Consider the following 21,998-nt stretch of genomic DNA (forward strand, 5'->3'; position numbering starts at 1 on the left):
CATCTGTATGTCTTCTTTGGAGAAATGTCTATTTAGGTCTTCTGCCCATTTTTTGATTGGGTTGTTTTTTTGATACTGAGCTGCATGAGCTGTTTGTAATTTTTAGAGATTAATTCCTTGTCTGTTACATCATTTATAAATATTTTCTCCCATTCTGTGAATTGTCTTTTCATTTTGTTTATGGTTTCCTTTGCTGTGCAAAAGCTTTTGAGTTTAATTAGGTTCCATTTGTTTATTTTTGTTCTTATTTTCATTACTCTAGGAGGTGGATTGAAAAAGGTCTTGCTGCAATTTATGTCAGAGAGTGTTCTGCCTATGTTTTCCTCTAAGGGTTTTATAATTTAAGGCCTTACATTTAGGCCTTTAATCCATTTTGAGTTTATTTTTTGTGTATGGCATTAAAGAATGTTCTAATTTCATTCTTTTATATGTATCTGTCCATTTTTCCCAGCACCATTTATTGAAGAGACTGTATTTTCTCCATTGTATAGTCTTTCCTCCTTTGTCATAGATTTATTGACCAATCCAGGTGCATGGGTTTATTTCTGGGCTTTCTATCCTGTTCTATTGATCTATATTTCTGTTTTTGTGTGACAGTATCATACTGTTTTGATTACTGTAGCCTTGTAGTACAATCTGAAGTCAGGGAGCCTGATTCCTTCAGCTCCATTTGTTTTTCTCAAGATTGCTTTGGTTATTCGAGGTCTTTTGTGTCTCCATACAAATTTAAATTTTTTTTGTTTTAGTTCTGTGAAAAATGCCATTGGTAATTGGATAGGGATTGCATTGAATCTATAGATTGCCTTGGGTAGTATAATCATTTTAATAATATTGATTCTTCCAGTCCAAGAACATGGTGTATCTTTCCATCTGTTTGTGTCATCTTCAGTTTCTTTCATCAGCGTCTTTATAGTTTTGTGTGTACAGGTCTTTTGCCTCCTTAGGTAGGTTTATTCCTAGGTATTTTATTCTTTTTGATGGAATGGTAAATGGGATTGTTTCTTTAATTTCTCTTTCTGATCTTTTGTTGTTAATGTATGCTAGAGATTTCTCTGCATTAATTTTGTATCCTGCAACTTTGCCAAATTCATTGATGAGCTCTAGTAGTTTTCTGGTAGCATCTTTAGGATTTTCTATGTATAGTATCATGTCACCTGCAAACAGTGACCATTCTTAAAGTATTTCTTTAAGGGCCTGAACCAACTGTTAACTGTCCTGAGAAGGACATTGAGAAATGCTATTTCTGTCTTGACCTTGTAAAGTCAGGAAACATAATATGTGCCAAATCTGGAGATTCTGTTCTCTTACATTGCCCAGATAATATTTTTGACCTTGATTTGTTAACTTGTGGTATAAAATACTCAAGAAATCTGTACCTAGGAAGATTTGCTCAACTAAAAATTCCCTCTACCTTAGAGAAAAGTGAAAGTACATTTGATTTGTTTTTTCCTCAACTCTGTAGAAGATAACATCTGTTATATAAATAAAATTTGTGAAGACATTACTGTGGATGGTTAGGATTTTTCTAATATGTTTAAACTGAAACTAGAACCTTTTCAGGCAGTTCAAGATGAAAATTTGTGCATTTATGATGCAATCAATGAGATCTTTTCAGCTCAACTCATGCCAGGAGATATTTCTTCATACTTAGTGGACAAGTTTTGCTTTGCCATGATTAATTTTTTAGCTCGTGTTTATGTTTAAAATTAGTTAATTGAAAAGAAAATGCATGTGATGCACAAGTAACTGAGGCCCATTCTGGGAGATAAAAGGTGAATTCATTCATTCATTCATTCATTTATTTCGGATTTTTTCATATATTCAGTAATATGTGAATAATTATATATGAATTCTTAATAAGTTTCAGGCACTTTCCTAAGTTCTGGTCTTACAATATTGAATAAAAAGAAAGTGGTCTCAGATCTCATGGGTTTAGAAGCTTTGATAAATGAATAAAGTTGAATGAATTAATGATATAAATTCATATTATTTTTCTATATGAAAATTTTAGGGACCAACAATATTAAATAGAATATGGTGAATGGTTAAGAATTTCATCTGTTGCATTTTAAAACTAACATTGTTTTCTAAAAATGAAAGAATGTTACATAACCAAAGCATAGTGAGTCTTTTTGTTAGTTAACACAGCTTGTGATGGACTAACCCAATTAGAGGCCCAAGAGTACTGTTAAATTTAAGAACTAAGATTCCAGCTGCCAATACTCTGTCAAGAATCCAGATGGTGCTTTTGGAAGAACACATTTTCAGTAATTTGGCATCATTTAATTCCATCATTAGTGAACAAGATCTTCATAAATTGAGTGGATTGTGTTATACCAAGAGTTTTAATATATTTATTTTTACCACATTTGAAACTATACAAAATAGGAATATGTATACTTAAGATGAAATAACTTTCTAAGAAAAGTTAATATGTGTTAGTCTTGAAACTACTTCCTTTGAAACTCATTGAATGTCGTGAAGGCAAATGTTTCATCATATTGATCATTGTGTCCCAAATTTTGAGCTTCTTTTTTAGTTGTACTCTTTCAGGTAGGTGATCCAGTCCTAGGAATATGGGAACACTGATTGTATCAGTACAATTTGGGGTGAGGTTAGCATAGTCCTGTTGTGATCCTATCCAAGCATCACACATTGATCTCCCTCTTCTATTCTCTTTGAAATGCCTGAAGCACTGATGTAATTCCAGCTGAAATTTTTATGCCTCTCAAGCTGCCTTGATGTTCACAATGTTCTTCAGAATGTCAGAGGGCTCCCACATATCCCTAGCTGCCTGTTTTTCTTTACTCACTGTTTATTCAATGATTTTATTGAAGGATTCCAGACTCTATAAACTTAATTTTCACATTCACTGTGATACTTTTTTTTTTCTTCCTGTGGGTCCGTGTTACTAGTTGAACAACTTTTACCATCCATTATGGATCTAAACAATTCTCTAAGAAGTATGTAAATAAATGGCTTGAAAGGAGCCATAACCAAACCATGGTGTACTCAACCAATGCCAGAGAACATAGTAGGGCACTAAGAAGTAAAGGTTATTGGCAGAATGTGTTATAACACTGTTGTAGTTTCCACAGGAAGCAGACTCTGAGATGGAGATTAGTCTGCAGGTGTTTTATTAGGGAACATTTCTGGGATCAACACCAAGGGGAAGAAGGGAAGGAAGCAGGAGTGGGCTAAGGGAAAAACTGTCATGAACTCTTGATGGGAGGCTTCAGCCGGCTCCACAAAGAGCTTGTGAAATAGGAAGCACCTTTTAGAATTGTACCCAGTTGGGGCAAGGGCCCCAGGGGTTCATATCTCCATGTCTGACCAGTCATTGGATGTGACTTGACTGTTCCCAGATGGCTTACAGCTGAAGCCTTTCTTTCAGCAGCACTCCCCACAGTCCTCAGTCCTAAGGGAAGATCTGTGATGCCTGGAAGTATCTGTTCCAAATACTCCTTGGCCAGTATTATCCAGTGAAATATTCCACGCTACCACTCATTGACTGAGAGCCTGCAATAGTGCTCAGAGAATGAGGAGAAATACATATCAGTGTTATTTCACGGATTTGTTTCATACACACAAATACATACATGCATATAAATATATATTTGTATATTTTTATATAAAAAATCATTTTAGTATATTGTTTAACTATCACTTATAGTTGTGAATTATATATTCAAATGAACTTATAACTTCATAATCTTGGATGAATAGCACATATTTAAATGGCTGCAAGCACTTCATTACTAGTCTTGTGAAACTTTAAAATATTTCTGCCTTTGTCATGCATTTTTCTTTTTCAAAAAAAAATTTTTTTAATTTTCTAAAATGATGTTGAAATTACCAAGCAGAAATTCTGTGACATTTCTATGGTATCAGACTTTAAAAGTGAAATGTAATCCACCATGCCGATTTAACAATGGACTCCAGCAATCTTTCAGTCTGATACTTAGACCACCACTGGTCTCAATTAGCTCCAATTTAATGGCAGTCATTCTTTTTTAACATGATCTGATTTAGTGAGGAATGAGCTGGACTAAGTACCAATTCACCTAAGATTGGCCAACAAACAGTAAACAGATGGTAACAACTTTGACTGGATTTACATATGGGCTAGAAATCAAATAATGACTGTACCATAGAAATTTCTATGCTTTTATTGAATTCACTTACTATCTATTGCTTCCTAGGTACCTGTTCAAGATATATTTTTTAGGTTTGGAAAATTATTAATGAAACTCTTATTAAAATGTCACCATTTTGTTTATATGTAGATACATATATATATATACATGAAGTTATATCATAAATATATACATACATAAATTGCTGAAAATAGTTTTAATTTAGATAAGCTAAAAATAATTTTAGAATATGAAACATATATATTTGAAATTTTGCTTTTCTTAGTCATCTTTTAAATTAGTAGTCGATATACATAATGTCGTTTTGGTATGGATGAAGTTAATGATGTTAGCTCATTTTGGCTCAGGATTCACTGAGTCTAAATATAAACCATTTAACATGGACACTAGAATGTTTCTCCATATGGGCAAGGACATTATCCTCCTGTCCATTGCTGTGCATTCAGCACCTAGCCCAGTGCTTGTTTAATTTTAGGCTCAAAAAATATTTGTCAAATAAGTGAATAGATGTATATTTAAGTGACATTTATTAAATCTGTAAATATACATTTTATATTTGTGTACATTCTTAATAATACAAAATTTACTGAATAATATTTAGCTCTAGGGTGTGGACAGAGGTGAGTGTATTAGGAGTATATATTCTCTTCCAGAACTTATTTATTGCTGGTCAAACTATAAAACTAAAAATATCTTTTTGAAATGAATTTATGTAAGTTATGGCACAAATAAGTGCACTCATTTCCTGGGTTTAAATTAATTTTGAAAATAAGTAGATGTCTTTGCATCATTTAAAGGTACCATATTTAATATTTTAAATACTGTGTTACTTGTTAAAGCACTCAACATAATGTCATTGGTAATGTTCTTCATAATTCTTTTAAAACATACTAAATGATATTCTATCTGCATCATTAGGTTACCGTACAACGCTGTCCTTTGAGAATATGGTTTTGCTGTCATTTCTAGTTGTAATTACTTCCAACAAAAACTGTACAGGCTTATTGAAATGACTTGATGTGTGAAGGTTGAGAAGACAATGTCTACGATCACTGTAAATACCTGCAGCTTGATCGCATGGTGTGCTTATTTCACATAGGCTCACTCTTACAAGGTGCCATATTTCTGGGTACAATTTTTTAAACCTCTCCAGCATTTATAGTTTCTCTATAAAAGTCTGAAGTTTGAGATTTCTTGTAACTCAAAGTTTCTCAACCTCAACACTTTTGACATTTTGGACCAGATAATTATTTGCTTTATGGGGGTACAATGCGTTGTAGGATGTTTAGAAACATCTGTTTTCTCCATTTACTGGATGCCAATAGCAACCTCCACCTCAGTTGTGAAAATAAAGTGTCTCCAGATATTGTCAAATGTCATGTGAAGGCAAAATCACCCCTAGTTGAAAACTACTGCAGGACTTTCTCTTTAGTGCATGCGTGAGTGTGTGTACAGTAGGATTTTCAGGGGAATGTTAGTGTTTCCAAATTTTGCCAGGCTAAAATTAAGAATGAAATGTCAAATGCCACTCAGTTTAAAGAGAGGTGCCCTGGAGCTACCCAAAATGGGGACCAGGCACCTTGCCCGAGGGCTTTCTTGGAGGCAGAACTAGCTCTACTTTCCCACACGTCACCCTAGTCATCCTCTCCCCATATACTGGTCGATAGGAAAAGAGAATGATCAGATGGGTGATTCCTGCACAGATGGGAATGCAGAGCTTCTGAAAAGCTTGCTCACTCAGGAAACTGCTGGAGGGAATCCATGAGAGCTTCTGAAGTATCTGCCTGTGTACTGGGAGGGAGTTATATTAGAAGGTAGGATAAATAGTCAAGTGGCTTGACCAGTCACTTACTGATTCTAATGTTTGACTTACACATAAGAGTTATTTGAAGATTCTTATCTCGTGTTTTTGTTTCTTTGCTAGTTTGTTTTTGGGTGTGTTTGTGTGTATTTTCATTTCTTTTGTGCAAATACCAAAGAGTAAACTTTCTAGATCAAGGAGTGATAGGTGTACATTTAACTTTATAAGAAACTGCCAGAGCTTTTTCCAGAAGGCAGCACAGCCTTCTCTTCATAAGACAGTAACATCACCACATTAGGCTTTGGTTTCTTTCTCCTCTCGGCCTTCAAACATGGGAGCAACTAGAGCCAGAATGATGGTAGAAGAATATCCGCATATTTAGAACCAGGTATAAGATTGGAAGTTTTAAAAAGATCGGACCAAGTTTAATTGACAAAACTGACTAGAAATTAGTAAAATCTGTCACAAATAATACTATAGTACAGGAGATGAAGATATGACAAACCACGGTATTGGGTAAAAATAAAATTCTTCTATATTTATGCCTCAAAGAGTTAGTTAAGACTATGGAATAAACTTGTTTCCCACAGTACACACAGACACACACACATGCTAGTGTATATGTGACAAAGCTCAAATATAGTCAAAATTCAGAAATGAAGCATTAAAATCTTTTTTTTTTTTTAAAACAGATCTTAGCTTAGCTTTGGCTGCCATTTCTTCTCATGGAGTAAAAAACCAGAAACAAAACTCTACCTGATAAGCATGACTCTTTAAATTTAAAGCTCTGTCACTTCGGGGTTAAAATTATTATTTTTAGGTAAAATTAACTCAAATTTAATATTCAAACCCAACCAATTTAAGACTAATTTTTTCTCTCTTCTTACTTCTTCTCTACCCAGAGTGAGGCAAATGAAGTGTTCAGGGCATCTGCATAGCCCTGATATCAGTGAAGGGGCATCGGGTCCATGGAGGCCATGGTCTGCGGTCATGCTTAGTTGTACAATCACGCTTAAATTTTTAGCGTCATCCTGCAGCCTCAGTCTATGTGCTGCTTAAGTCTCCACAGCTGATACATTGCAGGTAAATGAACTCTCAGGGAGCCCAGAATTGTTCCCTAATAATAGCCTCAACCAGTGCTTCATAGTGTCACTGGTAGCTGAACTCAGCTCTGTCCTTCCCCTGGTTCCCTAACTTTAAGCTATTTATGCAGAAATTCTTATAGTCCAGCTTTGGGCAAAGTTTTATTTTTTAAAAATTTTAACTCAGGCCTTCATAGGCATGCTTTAAATTAGTTTAACAAATACCAGGTGACATTTTTCTTTTAGAGTTATTGCTAATGCTGATTGCAGTTTTTCTTATATTGGATTGGCCAAAAAGTTCGTTCGGGTTTTTACATAACATCGTTGAAAAACCCGAACGAACTTTTTGGCCAATCCAATATTTGCGCTCCACTTGATAAATCCCTTACATATACAACTTCTTTACAAGTTTTAACCATGTAGTTAAACAGACATTTTCAGGATCTGTTAATCATTAAAGTACCATTCCACCATTATTTGAAGTCCCCCACCAAGTTTTGTTATATGTTTTCCACTCAGCACCTAATTTTGCAATGCAACAGCATTTAGAAAATGGATTTTACAAAACTCAAGGTAAATGATACACATAAGTAAATACACTAAAGAAATTTATAACATTTATATATATGAAAATTACAACACTATTAAAAGCAAAGCAATGTGTCCTTTATCATGCTGTTTGACCTGAAAAAAAAAATGATTTCTAAAGAAATAAAAGTATTAGATATAGGAAGAGAGATCAGAAGGACATGATGACTGTAATTGTTTTATATTCTTAAAGCATTTATGACAATAAGGTATTCAATATATCGTCAGCATTCCCAATGTTAATTATTCATAAAAACAACTTTGGCATCCATCCAAATGTAAATGTAATTAATTTGCTTCTGTCCTTCAAATACAAAATAAAATCCATGTTGTAATTTTTCCTCAAGAAAAATAATTGAATTTTAATTTTTTCAAAGAATCAATTCTAATTTTTTCTACTAAGGTATTTGTCAAATATAACACATAAATATTAAGAATATTTTTTGTTAATTTTTCAATCATTGACTAATAATATCTTATCCTTGTGCTTGCTTCAGCAGCACATATACTAAAATTGGAACAATACCGAGAAGATTAGCATGGCCTTGTGCAAGAATAATATTCTATCCTTTTAAGGAAAAAACTTCATGGAAATTAAAATTGAATAAGATGTGTTAGAAAATACTGGATTATTTAAAAATTATAAGTACATATTTCAGTTAGCTCTGTTGCCTAATTTTTTTGCTTCTTATAGTACACAGGCATACCTCAAAGATATTGTGGGCTTAGTTACAGACCATTGTAATAAAGTGAATATTGCAATAAAGTCAGTCATATAAATTTTTTGTTTCCCAGTGCATATAAAAGTTATGTTTACACTATGCTATTGTCTATTGTATGCAATAGCATTATATCTAAAAAACCAACGTACATACCTTAATTTAAAAATTTATTGCTAAAAAAATGCTAACCGTCTGAGCCTTCAGCATGTCCTCATAGTACCATCAAAGATCACTAATCACAGATCACCATAACAAATATAATAATAATGAAAGGGTGAAATATTGAGAGAATTACCAAATGTGACACAGAGACAGTAACTAAATGCTGTTGGGAAAATGGCACTGATAGACTTAGTCAACACAGGGTTGCCGCAGACCTTCAATTTGTAAATTGCAATATCTGTGAAGCACAGTAAAGCAAAGTGCAATAAAATGAGGTATGCCTGTAATGTTCTCCTCCATAATTTTGGTTATTCATAAGCACTGATGAGAACATTGCTGGCTTATTTATATTGGTGTTTGCTATACAATTGTTGTGACTTTTGTATATGCTTAAAATTTTTTACACAAAAATATTTGAAAATATTTTGTTCACATTGTGGAAATATTCTGGATCTCATTTTTGCTGTGTAATGATATTACCATTAACTTAGCAGCTTGAAACAGCACAGGTTTATTTTCCCCTTGTCAGTGGTCAAGAATCTGGGTATGATTTAGTTGAGTTTTCTGTTTTAAGGTCTTACAAGTCTGTTATCAAGGACATGCTGGTTAGGGCTGTGGTGTCATCTGAGGTTCAACTGAGGAAGTATGCACTTCCAAGTTCATATGGCTGTTGGCAAGATTCAGTTCCTTAAGCTCTGTCATCCTGAGATCTTTAGTCACCTGCTTGCTGTTGGCTGGAAGCCACATTCAGTTCCTTATCACTTGGACCTTTCCATAGAGCAGCTTAAATGCCAGCAAGGGTGAGAGTTAGCAGAGAGAGTTTTCTAGTAAGACAGAGGTTGTGAGTTATGATCTTAATCTATATTTCTCTTTTTGCACCATTTCTGTACTGTTTTGATTAGTGTAGCTTTGTATTATAAAGTCAGGGAGCCTGATTCCTCCAGCTCCGCTTTTCTTTCTCAGAATTGCTTTGACTATTCGGGGTCTTTAGTGTTTCCATACAAATTTTATGTTCTAGTTCTGTGAAAAATGCCATTGGTAATTTGATAGGGATTGCATTGAATCTGTAGATTGCCTTGGGTAGTGTAGTCATTTTGATGATATTGATTCTTCCAATCTAAGAACATGGTATATCTATCTGTGACATCTCATCACCTTTGCCATATTCTCTGATTAGAAGCAAGTCATGGGTCCCACCCACACTTAAAGAGAGGAGATTGCACAGGGCATGAATACTAGGAGATGAGGAAAATGGGAAGCCATTTTACAGTTTGTCTTTCAAGCCAATTAACAATTTATTTTCATTGATTTTAGAGAATAGACTTACTGCACAACCGTTTGACGTAATTTCATAATAGTTGTTATGTTTATGTGCAACTTCAGCTCCCAGAGTACATATGGTATGTAGTCCTTGAATATTCACTGGCATGGTCTGTGGGTAAGCTCACCTGTAGGAAATGCATTATTTCATCTATTTTCTGGTTAAAGGGGATGAGACATAACTTGGTTTGACTAATGATTATGTGTCATGTATTGGCATGGGGATCTTAATTAGGTCTTATTTAATCAGTATGGATATTGCAAAATTTATCTTTTTATATCTGGCTAGAAAAAATCAAATAAATTCATGCATATGTACATGCATAAGTAAACAAAATATAAATAGCTGCCCTCCTTTGGCAATAAAAATGTTGGGTAGGATGAAAGAAAAAAGAAGGGACTAAAAACAGACTTATAAACAACAAAGAAAAACAAACTTGTAAACAAGTGAGATATTTGAGGGCTCAAGGCCTTTTAAGACTAAGGATTCTAATCTCCCATCATTTTGTGAAGTCTCATACATATGTTTTATATGGTGTTCATGATTAAATTACAAAAGACCTCATAAGTTTACCTTTAAATCTATTGGAGATGTTTGGCAAATGATATTTGTGGGAAATGAGAAAAGGTGGAATGAGTTTAAAATCTGGCAAGAAGAAGAAAAGAGAATAACTTGTGTGTTATTGGCAAGATTCCAGGAACTTTGAGGCAGAAGTAATAAAGGCCTCCCAAAATTCATGGAAATTACAAGAAAGCCTTGGGCATTCCATAGAGGGCATCTCAAAAGATGAAGGTAACTTTGATGACTCAAGCTCAAATTTACAATGATTCTATAGGGGGGAATATTTGAATCTCTCTCTTATAATGAAACATAATCACAAGGAAGATAATGATTTACCTAAGATGCCCCACTTAGTGATTACAGGAGTAGGACTCATACTTGGGTGAGTCTAACTCTACATCAAATGTACCTTCCACTGCAATCTGGATGGATGCCACAGGTGGAGGGAACTGGAAACAGCTGTAACAGTTCAAGGAAGGTTGTGTCGTAATTTCGTATCATTGTGTGTGTGTATGTGGTGTGTGACTCAAACAATGAAAATATAAATGGTAGTCAATAATCAAACAGTAAATATTTTTGAGGACCACGCCTTACAGGGCAGTGAAGTTACAATAGCTTAGGTTTTATAGTAATTATTTTTAAATGGATGTACATACTAACTGTGAAAAAGTGACAAAACTCAAACAGTTCAAACAAAGGCTGCTTTTGGCATGTGATGTAAGGCTATAATATTAGAATGGAGGCTTTACAAATAATTGTATTCAAATATTTAATTAAAATAGCATTAAATTTAAGACTAAAGGATGTAACTCTTATTACATAGGCAAGTCATGACTGTATTATACATTTTTCATCCAGGACAAACTGTAAAATACTACAATGCATTTCTCTTTAGCTCTGTTAACAATTTTTGGCAAATGATATGCAGCTATTTTAATAAAGAAGAATTTTATAGAAATCTGACTTCCCAAAATAAACTAATATCTGTGTGCTTGTAAAAATCAGAACTTGGAACACCATTTGAGCAATTAAAGGAAACGACTTATTAATTCAGAAGAAAAACTTGCATAAATGTGAACTGGTGTGCGGAGAATAATTAAATTGTAATTCCAAAAGGTTAATGTAGTGATTTACTTGTCCTGATTTTTTAATTTAGATAATAGTGCAGATTTTTTCAATATGGCAAACCAATGCATGATTTATGTTCCAGTACAGATGGGAATTGTACATCTGTGCTAAGGTTTTTTGTATGTTACTCTACAATTATTTGATATCAATATTTTTACATACTGCATGCCAAATTGTATTAGCATTTAGGTTTCAAAAGTTTTAAACTATTCTGAGTGCAACAACAATACAATCACTTTATATATAAAGTTGACTGATGAATGTCCTTGTAAAAGAGCAAACAGTGAATTTATAATGCTCTATAGTGTTGTAACAGATATTTAATTTTCCTTATTTACCACTCAAAGTCCCACTTTATTTTGGGCACAATTTCTCAGGCAAATTTTGTTCATTTCTTTTAACATTTTTCCAAATTGACAATAGTATTAATCAGGTTCCTAGAAAAAAACGAAAAAAAAACATAGCTCAAATGATAAAATATGTAAGCAAATTTTTATTTACCATATTAAACTATAAAATTTCACAACTAAAATTAAAATTTATAATGTGTTGCTATATTACAATTACAGTATATATTTTAATTCCTCTTATGCTATTGTCATTACCCTACAGTTGAGACTGGTAAGTACCTTTTAGTTTATACACTATACTTCTAAAAGGTAGACATGCATAGTGTTTAAATTTGTATACTGGTATACATTGTATGAGTACAATGTGATTTGGAAATAAATTTGCATTTGAAGACCTTTTGATAAATAATATTTGAGAACCAGTTTTATTACTTTCATAAGGAATGCATTTTTATGTGTTCTTAAAACATTTATCTGATAAAATGCACTAGATAATATTCTTGAAAATTCTAGAATATTATTGGAGAGTATTTCAAATCATGTTAACTATATTGACCAATCTATTTGGCAAGTTAATAGCTTAAATTTTTAATGTAATGTTTAATGATGGTTGTGTTACTGACCAGGGTTCTTGGCCTCCTTAATAGAAACAGATAAGAGGCCAGATGAGAAACTCAGGCAAGGCTTTACTGGGATTCGTGCTGCAGCATGAGGGAGGGAAAACAAGCAACAGGTTCCCTTGCTGTCTCCCTGATGCGGGGTGGGGGGGGGAGGGGACCAGCTGGTTCCTTATATGGGATGAGGGTAGGGGTCGGGTCCAGAGGTCAAGCTGGAGGAGTGGCTTAGGTGGTCTGCCTACCCCCTTGGTGGTGCTGTGTGCATGCCCAATACCCTGCTTTTGCTCCCAGCTCCTCAGAAGTGGCAGTTGGGTTTTGGTCTTTTTGTGTCTTGTTGTTCATAATTTGCCCCAGCTGTGCATGCATGCAGTTATTTTTAGTCCCTTATAGTGTCTGTATTTTGTTGCTGGAGGAGATGTTTGTTCAGGTACAAGCACTGCAGCAAAGGGTCCCAGGTCCCAGCCTGTCTCATTCCCCCTTGAGGGATTCTACACCCCTTTTTCTTAAGGGGCCAAAGGTCTCTTCTGACATTTCTTCATGCTGGACAAGGGCTGCAGACCCTAGCCTACGCTAGAGGTGTAGACATCCCTTACTGACTGTTCCAAGGAACTGTAGCTACCTGGGCCACCTCCTCTGGAATGGGTTGAATTCTTTGAACCATGAGTCTTATTTGAAACTGTTGGAGCCTAGGAGACACAAACTTAACCAAAAGATTAAACATACAAGGGCCAAAAAGGAGAGGAGCAATAGCCACTAAAGGGCCTAGAAAGGGAAGCAACCAGGTTAACTTAGGGCTTCCTTTACTGCTGACCAGACAGTGGAAGCGATATCACCCCTGCTAAAATTGTGAAGCCATTCTGCTTGGGTGTATATTTCCTTAATATTAACTTCTACCTGTCCTGTCGCATTGATCCAGGTGCAGCAGGAAGTATTAGTTATCACACAAACTCCACCTTGTTCTGCCAGAAGGTGATCAAGAGCTAGATGATTGTCAAGAACTACATGAGCCAAAGGAAAAAGAGAGGTCTTAAGTCATGTTAAGGCTTGTCCTGTTTCCTCATATAACCAAGCTGTCTGGTGAGATTTCTTGGTGTTGCTTTATAATAGGTAAAGCCTCCCCCGAGCTGCCACTCCTATGGCCAGCCCTGCCCCTGTTAGGATCATTCCTAGTGCTCTCTGGGTTCGGCGGGGAGCTGGAATGGTTCTGTTATAGATAAAAATACCTCTTGTCCCTATAGTGTACCCTCCTATGAAGGGGACAATGCATTTACAGGCTATAGTTTGGCTGGAAAAGGACAGGGCCTGGCCATAATTCCATAACATATGATGGTCTGGGTGTCTGAAGAGGAAAATAAACCCTTCCAGGGTGCAGACCTGAATGTCTGTCTCACGGTTGTTAAGAGCGGACAGTTCTTGAAGGATATAACTGTTGTGAGTACTTAAACAATTAGGGGACAGCAGACCATTATGCTGATAATTAAGTGTATGAAGCTCTACAACATTTTTAACAAGATGCTCACGGATGATCCTGCTGACACCATCAGAGGGTCACCCTCCACAGGCCAGATCACTATTTGCCTGGAATTCCACAGGTGAGTTGAATGGGATTGACCAGGTGGATGGGACATTTCCTTCCCACCACTCACATTCCCCTTCCCTGTTGTTTAGGGAGACTGGGCCATAGTTGGAAACAGGGCACCAGTGGGTAAAGTTGTAGGTACAGTTTATCCCTATATAAGAGGCAGGATATCTGGTGTAATTATATCTTGGGGGGGGTTCTCAGGGCATGTGAAATAAATGCTATTTGTGCAATTAAACATAGTGTGCCCCACACCTCGGGTCCAGTTGTATGGGGGTAGTCGCATTAAAGCATTGGAATCGCACCCTGGAAAGTTCAAGTGTGACCAGCAGAGGTCGAGGGGGTGGCAGTTGTCCCTGATTTAGATCATTAATTACCACTGGACCCGGCCGGTTCAGGGGAAACGCAAGAGGACCAGTAGCCAGCTGGGGGTGTTGACGGCATATCCAGCATTCTTTTAAATGTTCCCCTTTAGATATAATTCTGGAAATACCGATAAGTGTATTTTCTTGCCACTGTCCCCTAGTTACAGGGACTAGTAAGGTGGACAAAGTCAATGGGAGGAGCATTTCTGTGGGACAGTGTTTCCCTTAAACCCAGCATGGACAAAGGAGCTCCTTCCCTGGTGGCTGAGCAAACTGGTGGAATGCAAGCAAGAGTACAATAGCAAGAATGGCAAAAGTCCAGCCCACCACATCATTTTACTTATCTGTCGGTGGTACCTGTATTCTAAACAGGTATCTCAGATTTTTCTACTGGCTCACGGGTGTATTGTTCTTCTCTTGTGACCTGCTGGGTCTTTGGAGGTAGAAGCTTTTAGTCTGGATAAATGTATCCAACTAGATATCCCTTGCAGTTTGACAGCAAGGGGGGGTGGCTAAAATTACTTTATAGGGGCCCTTCCATTTTGGCAATAATTCACCTTTGGGGGACCCCTCTTTCCAGGTTTTAAGAATAACTTGATCCCCAGGGTTTATATGGAAAGGATAAGCTTCAGAAACAATCTTAGAGTGTTGTTTTATTCACTCAACTTAAAATTATACAGGAAGGGGCTATCTGGGGGGTGAGTCTTAGTAAATACAAAACTCAACAGAATTTGATATCCACTGAAACAATCGTTTTCTCTCTAAAATACCCTATTTACCAAATATATCCAAATTAAGATTGTTTTCAAATTAAGCCTGATTTCAATAAACTTGGCTTGATTACTTATGTAATTTATCACATAGGTCCTTTAAATTGGCTGTGTTAGAATTTTTTTATAAGGAATCTCAGACTAAAGTTTTAAAAGGCTGCTCAGAGCCAGGAGAGCAATGCCAAGGGCTTATCACAGATTCTGCTTTACAGATTTGGATGAATTCCTCTCTTTTTGAGGTGTCTGAAAAATACCTTGAGATTCCTGCACTCGTCAGGAGGTGGCCTTTCTTATTTACCCAATAAAGCTGCTGGGAATATGAGTTTCCAATTTCTGGAGGGATCAGGTAGAGGGAAAAAATAAATGTTTCAATTCTACTTAGGGATGTAAGTTTATGAACCTGCTCTAAATTATAATTAGCTTGAAAGGAAGGGTTTCCTTATATCTGGAAAATGCAGATTAAAAGGCAGTAATATTTTAGAAGACCTAAATAGACATTTTTCCAAAGAAGACATACAGATGGCCAAGAAGCACATGAAAAGCTGCTCAACATCACTAATTATTAGAGAAATGCAAATCAAAACTACAATGAAGTACCAACTCACACCAGTTAGAATGGGCATCATCAGAAAATCTACAAACAACAAATGCTGGAGAGGGTGTGGAGAAAAGGGAACCCTCTTGCACTGTTGGTGGGAATGTAAACTGATAAGCCACTATGGAGAACAGTATGGAGGTTCCTTAAAAAACTAAAAATAGAGCTACCATATGATCCAGCAATCCCACTCCTGGGCATATACCCGGACAAAACTATAATTCCACAAGATACATGCACCCCAATGTTCATTGCAGCACTATTTACAATAGCCAGGTCATGGAAGCAACCTAAATGCCCATCGACAGACGAATGGATAAAGAAGATATGGTACATATTTACAACGGAATATTACTCAGCCATAAAAAGGAACGAAATTGGGTCATTTGTTGAGACGTGGATGGATCTAGAGACTTTCATACAGAGTGAAGTAAGTCAGAAAGTGAAAAACAAATATCGTATATTAACGCATATATGTGAAACCTAGAAAAATGGTACAGATGAACTGGTTTGCAGGGCAGAAATTGAGACACAGATGTAGAGAACAAACATATGGACACCAAGGGGGGAAAGCAGCAGGGGGGTGGGGGTGGTGGTGTGATGAATTGGGCGATTGGGATTGACATGTATACACTGATGTGCATAAAACTGATGACTAATAAGAACCTGCTGTATAAAAAAATAAAATTAAAAAAAAAGGCAGTAATATTTTAGACAAAAGTGAAAAATTATAACCATATCCATCAGTTTAATAAACCCATGTAATTAACAGTTTTATAAAGCCATCAGGTTTACCCAGTTCAGTGGTGTGATATGAAAGTTACCAAAAACCTGTACTTGTCAAAAAACCCTTTCTATGAATCTTCCTGGAGATGAAGCATTTTTACAAAGCATCAGCTTATCTTTCTAGGAATGACAAAAGACTAAAAGGGCACAGTTAAACACCTGATCACAAAGCAATTGACAAAGAAACTTGATTATAATAACTAGAATTATGACTGGTAACATTTTATCAGGGCATACCAGATTTTAAGGAAATCCATAAAATTTTTAGAAGATCTATATTAATAACATTCGCCCATATGATACAAGCTAAGAAGATTTAGTACTCATTTGACAATGATTCCCATGTAATTTAACATACCAAATGAACCCAGTTAGTTTAGGATTTCTCTTTGGGATGGTCCAGGGTCCCTCTGAAGCACCCCAAAGTTAGCAGAAGGTCAAAATTTTAGTTAGAATTTGACATTTGGGAAGTCTGTCAAAAATATCAAAAAAAATTAAAACACCTGATCAGATAGGATCATATGTCTCTGTGAAACAATTCTGATTCATTTGACCAAAGTGACAATAAAAGATTTCAAGGGCAAATAGGGACAGTTTATTTAAAGGCAAAGAAATTTGCACAATCTGGTCAGAAACAGCATTCCAAAAAAACTCTGTTCTCTTAAGAGAGAGAAACCAGCTCACAGCACTTCAGCCTGAGATTCCAGGTGCAGCCATCTTAAATTGAGGTGTTGCGAGCAGCTTTTCTGCACAGTGTCCACCAAAGTGTGGTGTCAACGCAGCAGTTCTCTGCTGGGAACTCTAATCAGACATGTTAGGTGCAAGACCTCTGCACACAGCTCCCTAAGTGTACTATACACAAGGGCAGGTGAGTCCACTACATTACAGAAAGAGAACAATCTGGAGCCCAGAGGGTGGAGACAAGATGGCAGAGTATAAGGACTTGAGCTCACCTCCTCTCATGAAAACACCAAAATCACAACTAAGTGCTGAACAAATATCAACAAAAAAGTCTGGAACCTATGAAAAAAGATACTGTACATCCAAAGACAAAGAAAAATCCACAGTGAGATGGCAGAAGGGGTGCATTTGTGATACAATCAAATCCCATACCTGCTGGGTGGGTGACCCACAAACTGGAAGATAACTATATCACAGACGTTCTCCCAAAGGAGTGAGAGTTCTGAGCCCCACATCAGGCTCCCTAGTCTGGGGGTCTGGCATCGGAAGGAGGAGCCCCCAGAGTATTTGGCTTTGAAGGCCAGTGGGGCTTGATTGCAGGAACTCCACAGGACTGGAGGAAACAGAAACTCCACTCTTGGAGGGCACACACAAGGTCTCATGTGCACCGGGATCCAGGGAAATAAACAGTGACTTCATAGGAGCCTGGGCCAGACCTACCTGGTGGTCTTGGAGGGTCCCTGTAGAGGTGGGGTTGGGGGGTGTGGCTCACTGTGGGGACAAGGACACTGGTGGTGGAGGTAATGGGGAGTACTCATTGGCATGAACTCTCCTGGAGGTGGCCATTTTGACACCAAGACCTGGGCCTACCCAACAGCCTGTAGTCTCCAGATCTGGGCCGTGTCAGGCCAAACAACCAACAGGGCAGGAATATAGCCCCATCCATCAGCAGACAGCCTGCCTAATGTTTTCCTTAGCCTAGAGCCGACTCTAAACACACCCCTTGAGATGGCCCTGCCCACCAGAGGAACAAGACCCAGCTCCACCCACCAGTGGGCAGACACCAGTCCCTCCAACCATAACTCACCATAATAAAGGCCATATATGACAGACTTACAGCTAACATCATACTCAATGGTGGAAAGCTGAAAGCATTCCCTCTAAGATCAGGAACAAGACAAGGATGTCCACTCCCACCACTTTTACTCAACATAGTTTTAGAAGCCCTAGCCATGGCGATCAGAGAAGAAATAGAAATAAAATGAATCCAAATTGGAAAAGGAGTAAAACCATCACTGTTTGCAGATGGCATGATACTATATATACAAAATACTAAGGATGCTACCAGGAAACTACTAGTGCTTATCAATGAATTTGGTAGAGTTGCAGGATACAAAATTAATACACAGAAATCTGTTACGTTCCTATACACTAACAATGAAAGACCAGAAAGAGAAATTCAGGAAACAATCCGTTTTATCATCACATCAAAAAAAAATAAAATACTTAGGACTAGTCTTACTTAAAGAGGCAAAACACCTGTACTCCAAAAACTATCAGACACTGATGGAGGAAATCGAAGATGACACAAATGGATGGAAAGATAGACCATGTCTGTCTTCTTGGATCAGAAGCGTCAATATTGTCAAAATGACTAGACTACTCAAGGCCATGTACAGATTCAGTGCAATCCCTATCAAATTACTGATGGCATTTTTCACAGAGCTAAAACAAAAAATTTTAAAATTTGTATGGAAACACAAAAGACCCTGAATAGCCAAAACAATCCTGAGAAAGAAAAACAGAGCTGGAGGAATCAGGCTTCCTGACTTCAGACTACACAAAGCTACAGTAATCAAAACAGTATGGAACTGGTGCAAAAAGAGAAATATTGAGCAATGGAACAGGATAGACAGCCCCAAAATAAACCCATGCCCCCTGGGATCAATTAATCTATGACAAAGGAGGCAAGAATATACAATGGAGAAAAGACAGTCTCTTCAACAAGTGAGGCTTGGCAAACTGGACAGCTACATGTAAAAGAATGAAATTAGAACATTCTCTAACACCATACACAAAAATAAACACAAAATGGATCAAAGACCTACATGTAAGGCCGGACACTATAAACCTCTTAGAGGAAAACCTAGGCAGATCACTCTCTGACATAAATTGCAGTGATATCTTTTTGGAACCACCTCCTAGAGTAATGAAAATAAAAACAAACATATGGGACCTAATTAACCTTAAGAGCTTCTGCACAGCAAAGGAAACCATAAACAAAACAAAAAGACAACCCGCAGAATGGGAGAAAATATTTGCAAACAAAGCAACAGACAAGGGATTAATCTCCAAAATTATACAAATAGCTCATGCAGCTCTATATCAAACAAACCAATCAAAAAAATGGGCAGAAGATCTAAATAGACACTTCCCCAAAGAAGACATACAGATGGCCAAGAAGCACATGAAAAGATGTTCAACATAACTAATTCTCAGAGAAATGCAAATCAAAACTACAGTGAGGTACCACCTCACACCAGTCAGAATGGCCATCATCAAAAAGTCTACAAACAATAAATGCTGGAGAGGGTGTAGAGAAAAGGGAACCCTCCTATACTGTTGGTGGGAATGTAAATTGATACAACCACTATGGAGAACAGAATGGAGGTTCCTTACAAAAGTAAAAACAGAACGACCATATGATCCAGGAATCCCACTCCTGGGCATATATCCAAAGAAAACCATAATTTGGAAAGATACCTGCACCCCATTTTCACTGCAGCACTACTTACAATAGCCAAGACATGGAAGCAACCTAAATGTCCATCGACAGATGAACGGATAAAGAAGAAGTGGTACGTATATACAATGGAATATTACTCAGCCATACAAAGAATGAATTAATGCCAATTGCAGCAACATGGATGGACCTGGAGATTATCATACTAAGTGAAGTAAGTGAGACAGAGAAAGACAAATATCATGTGATATCACTCATGTGTAATCTAATTTTTTTAAAAAAATGATACAAATGAACATTTACAAAAACATAAACAGACTTACACATATCTCAAAAACAAACTTATGGTTACCAAAGGGGAAACTTGGGAGTGTTGGGAGGGATAAATGAGATCTTGGGATTAACATACACACATGACTATATAAAAGATAGATAACCAACAAGGACCTACTGTATAGCACAGGGAACTCTACTCAATATTCTGTGATAATCTATATGAGAAAAGAATCTGAAAAAGAATGAGTATGTATATATGTATAACTGAATCGCTTTGCTGTACACCAGAAACTAACACAACATCATAAATCAACTCCAATAAAATTTAAAAAAAAAAGCAGCACTTTTAAGAAGAGGAGAGTACAAATACAGGATATTGGAAATGCATTTAAAATTAAGAGATCAGCAACTAAAACAATCTTGTAAACATGTATATAGACTGCTATATCAAAACTTCATGGTGGGGCTTCCCTGGTGGCGCAGTGGTTGAGAGTCTGCCTGCTAATGCAGGGGGCACGGGTTCGAGCCCTGGTCTGGGAGGATCCCACATGCCGCGGAGCGGCTGGGCCCGTGAGCCACAACTGCTGGGCCTGCGCGTCTGGGGCCTGTGCTCCGCAACAAGAGAGGCCGCGGCGGTGAGAGGCCCGCGCACCGCGATGGGGAGTGGCCCCCGCTTGCCACAACTAGAGAAAGCCCTCGCACGAAACGAAGACCCAACACAGCTAAAGCAAATAAATAAATAAATAAATAAATAGAGTAGCTATTATTTAAAAAAAAAAAAAAAAACGCAAAAAAAAAAAAAAAAACTTCATGGTTAACTGCAAACCAAAAATCTGTAATATATAAACACACAAAAATAGAGAAAGGAATCCAAGCTATTCCTTTCTAAAGATACTATACTAAAGATAGTCATCCAATCACAGTAGAACAAAGGAGGACAAGAAGAAAAAGAGCTACAAAACAAGTACAAAGCAATCAACAAAATTGCAATAAGAACATACATATTGGTAATTACCTTAAATGTGAATGGATGAAATACTTCAACCAAAAGACACAGACTGGCTGAATGGATACAAAAACAAGACCCACACAGACACTGTCTACAAGACACCCACTTCAGATCTAGAGACACATGCAGACTGAAAGTGAGGGGATGAAAAAATTTATTCCATGCTATTTGAAATCAAAAGAAAGCTGGAGTAGCAGTGTACTCATATCAGGCAAAATAGAGTTTAAAATAAAGACTGTTACAAGAGACAAAGCCACTACATAATTATCAAGGGACAACCTAAGAAGAAGATATATCAATTGTAAATATATATGCACCCAACATCATAGTATTTGCCTTATATATTGAGGTGCTAACAGCCATTAAAGGAGAAATCAACAGTAACACAATAATAGTGGGGGACTTTAACACACCACTTACACCAATAGACAGATCATCCAGAGAGAAAAGCAGTAAGGAAACACAGGCCTCAAATGACACATTAGAAAAGATGGACTAAATTGATATTTATAGAGCATTCCATCTGAAAGCAGCAGAATACATTCTTTTCAAGTGCACGTGGAACATTCTCCAGGATACCCCTGATACTGGGCCATAAAGCAAGCCTTGGTAAATTTAAGAAAATTGAAATCATATTAAGCACCTTTTCAGACCACAACACTATGAGATTAGAAATCAACTACAGAAAAAAAAAAAAACTGTAAA

At 36.7% G+C, this 21,998-nt stretch overlaps 1 non-coding gene across 1 annotated transcript; it reads left to right on the forward strand.

Moving 5' to 3' along the window:
* Positions 1-8,112: 8,112 nt before the first annotated feature.
* On the forward strand, positions 8,113-8,218 carry LOC118887119. The gene has a single exon (XR_005017893.1). It is a non-coding gene; the product is annotated as a U6 spliceosomal RNA (small nuclear RNA).
* Positions 8,219-21,998: the final 13,780 nt, after the last annotated feature.

Source organism: Balaenoptera musculus, chromosome 1 (genome assembly GCF_009873245.2).
Source record: "Balaenoptera musculus isolate JJ_BM4_2016_0621 chromosome 1, mBalMus1.pri.v3, whole genome shotgun sequence".
NCBI classification, from domain to species: domain Eukaryota; kingdom Metazoa; phylum Chordata; class Mammalia; order Artiodactyla; family Balaenopteridae; genus Balaenoptera; species Balaenoptera musculus.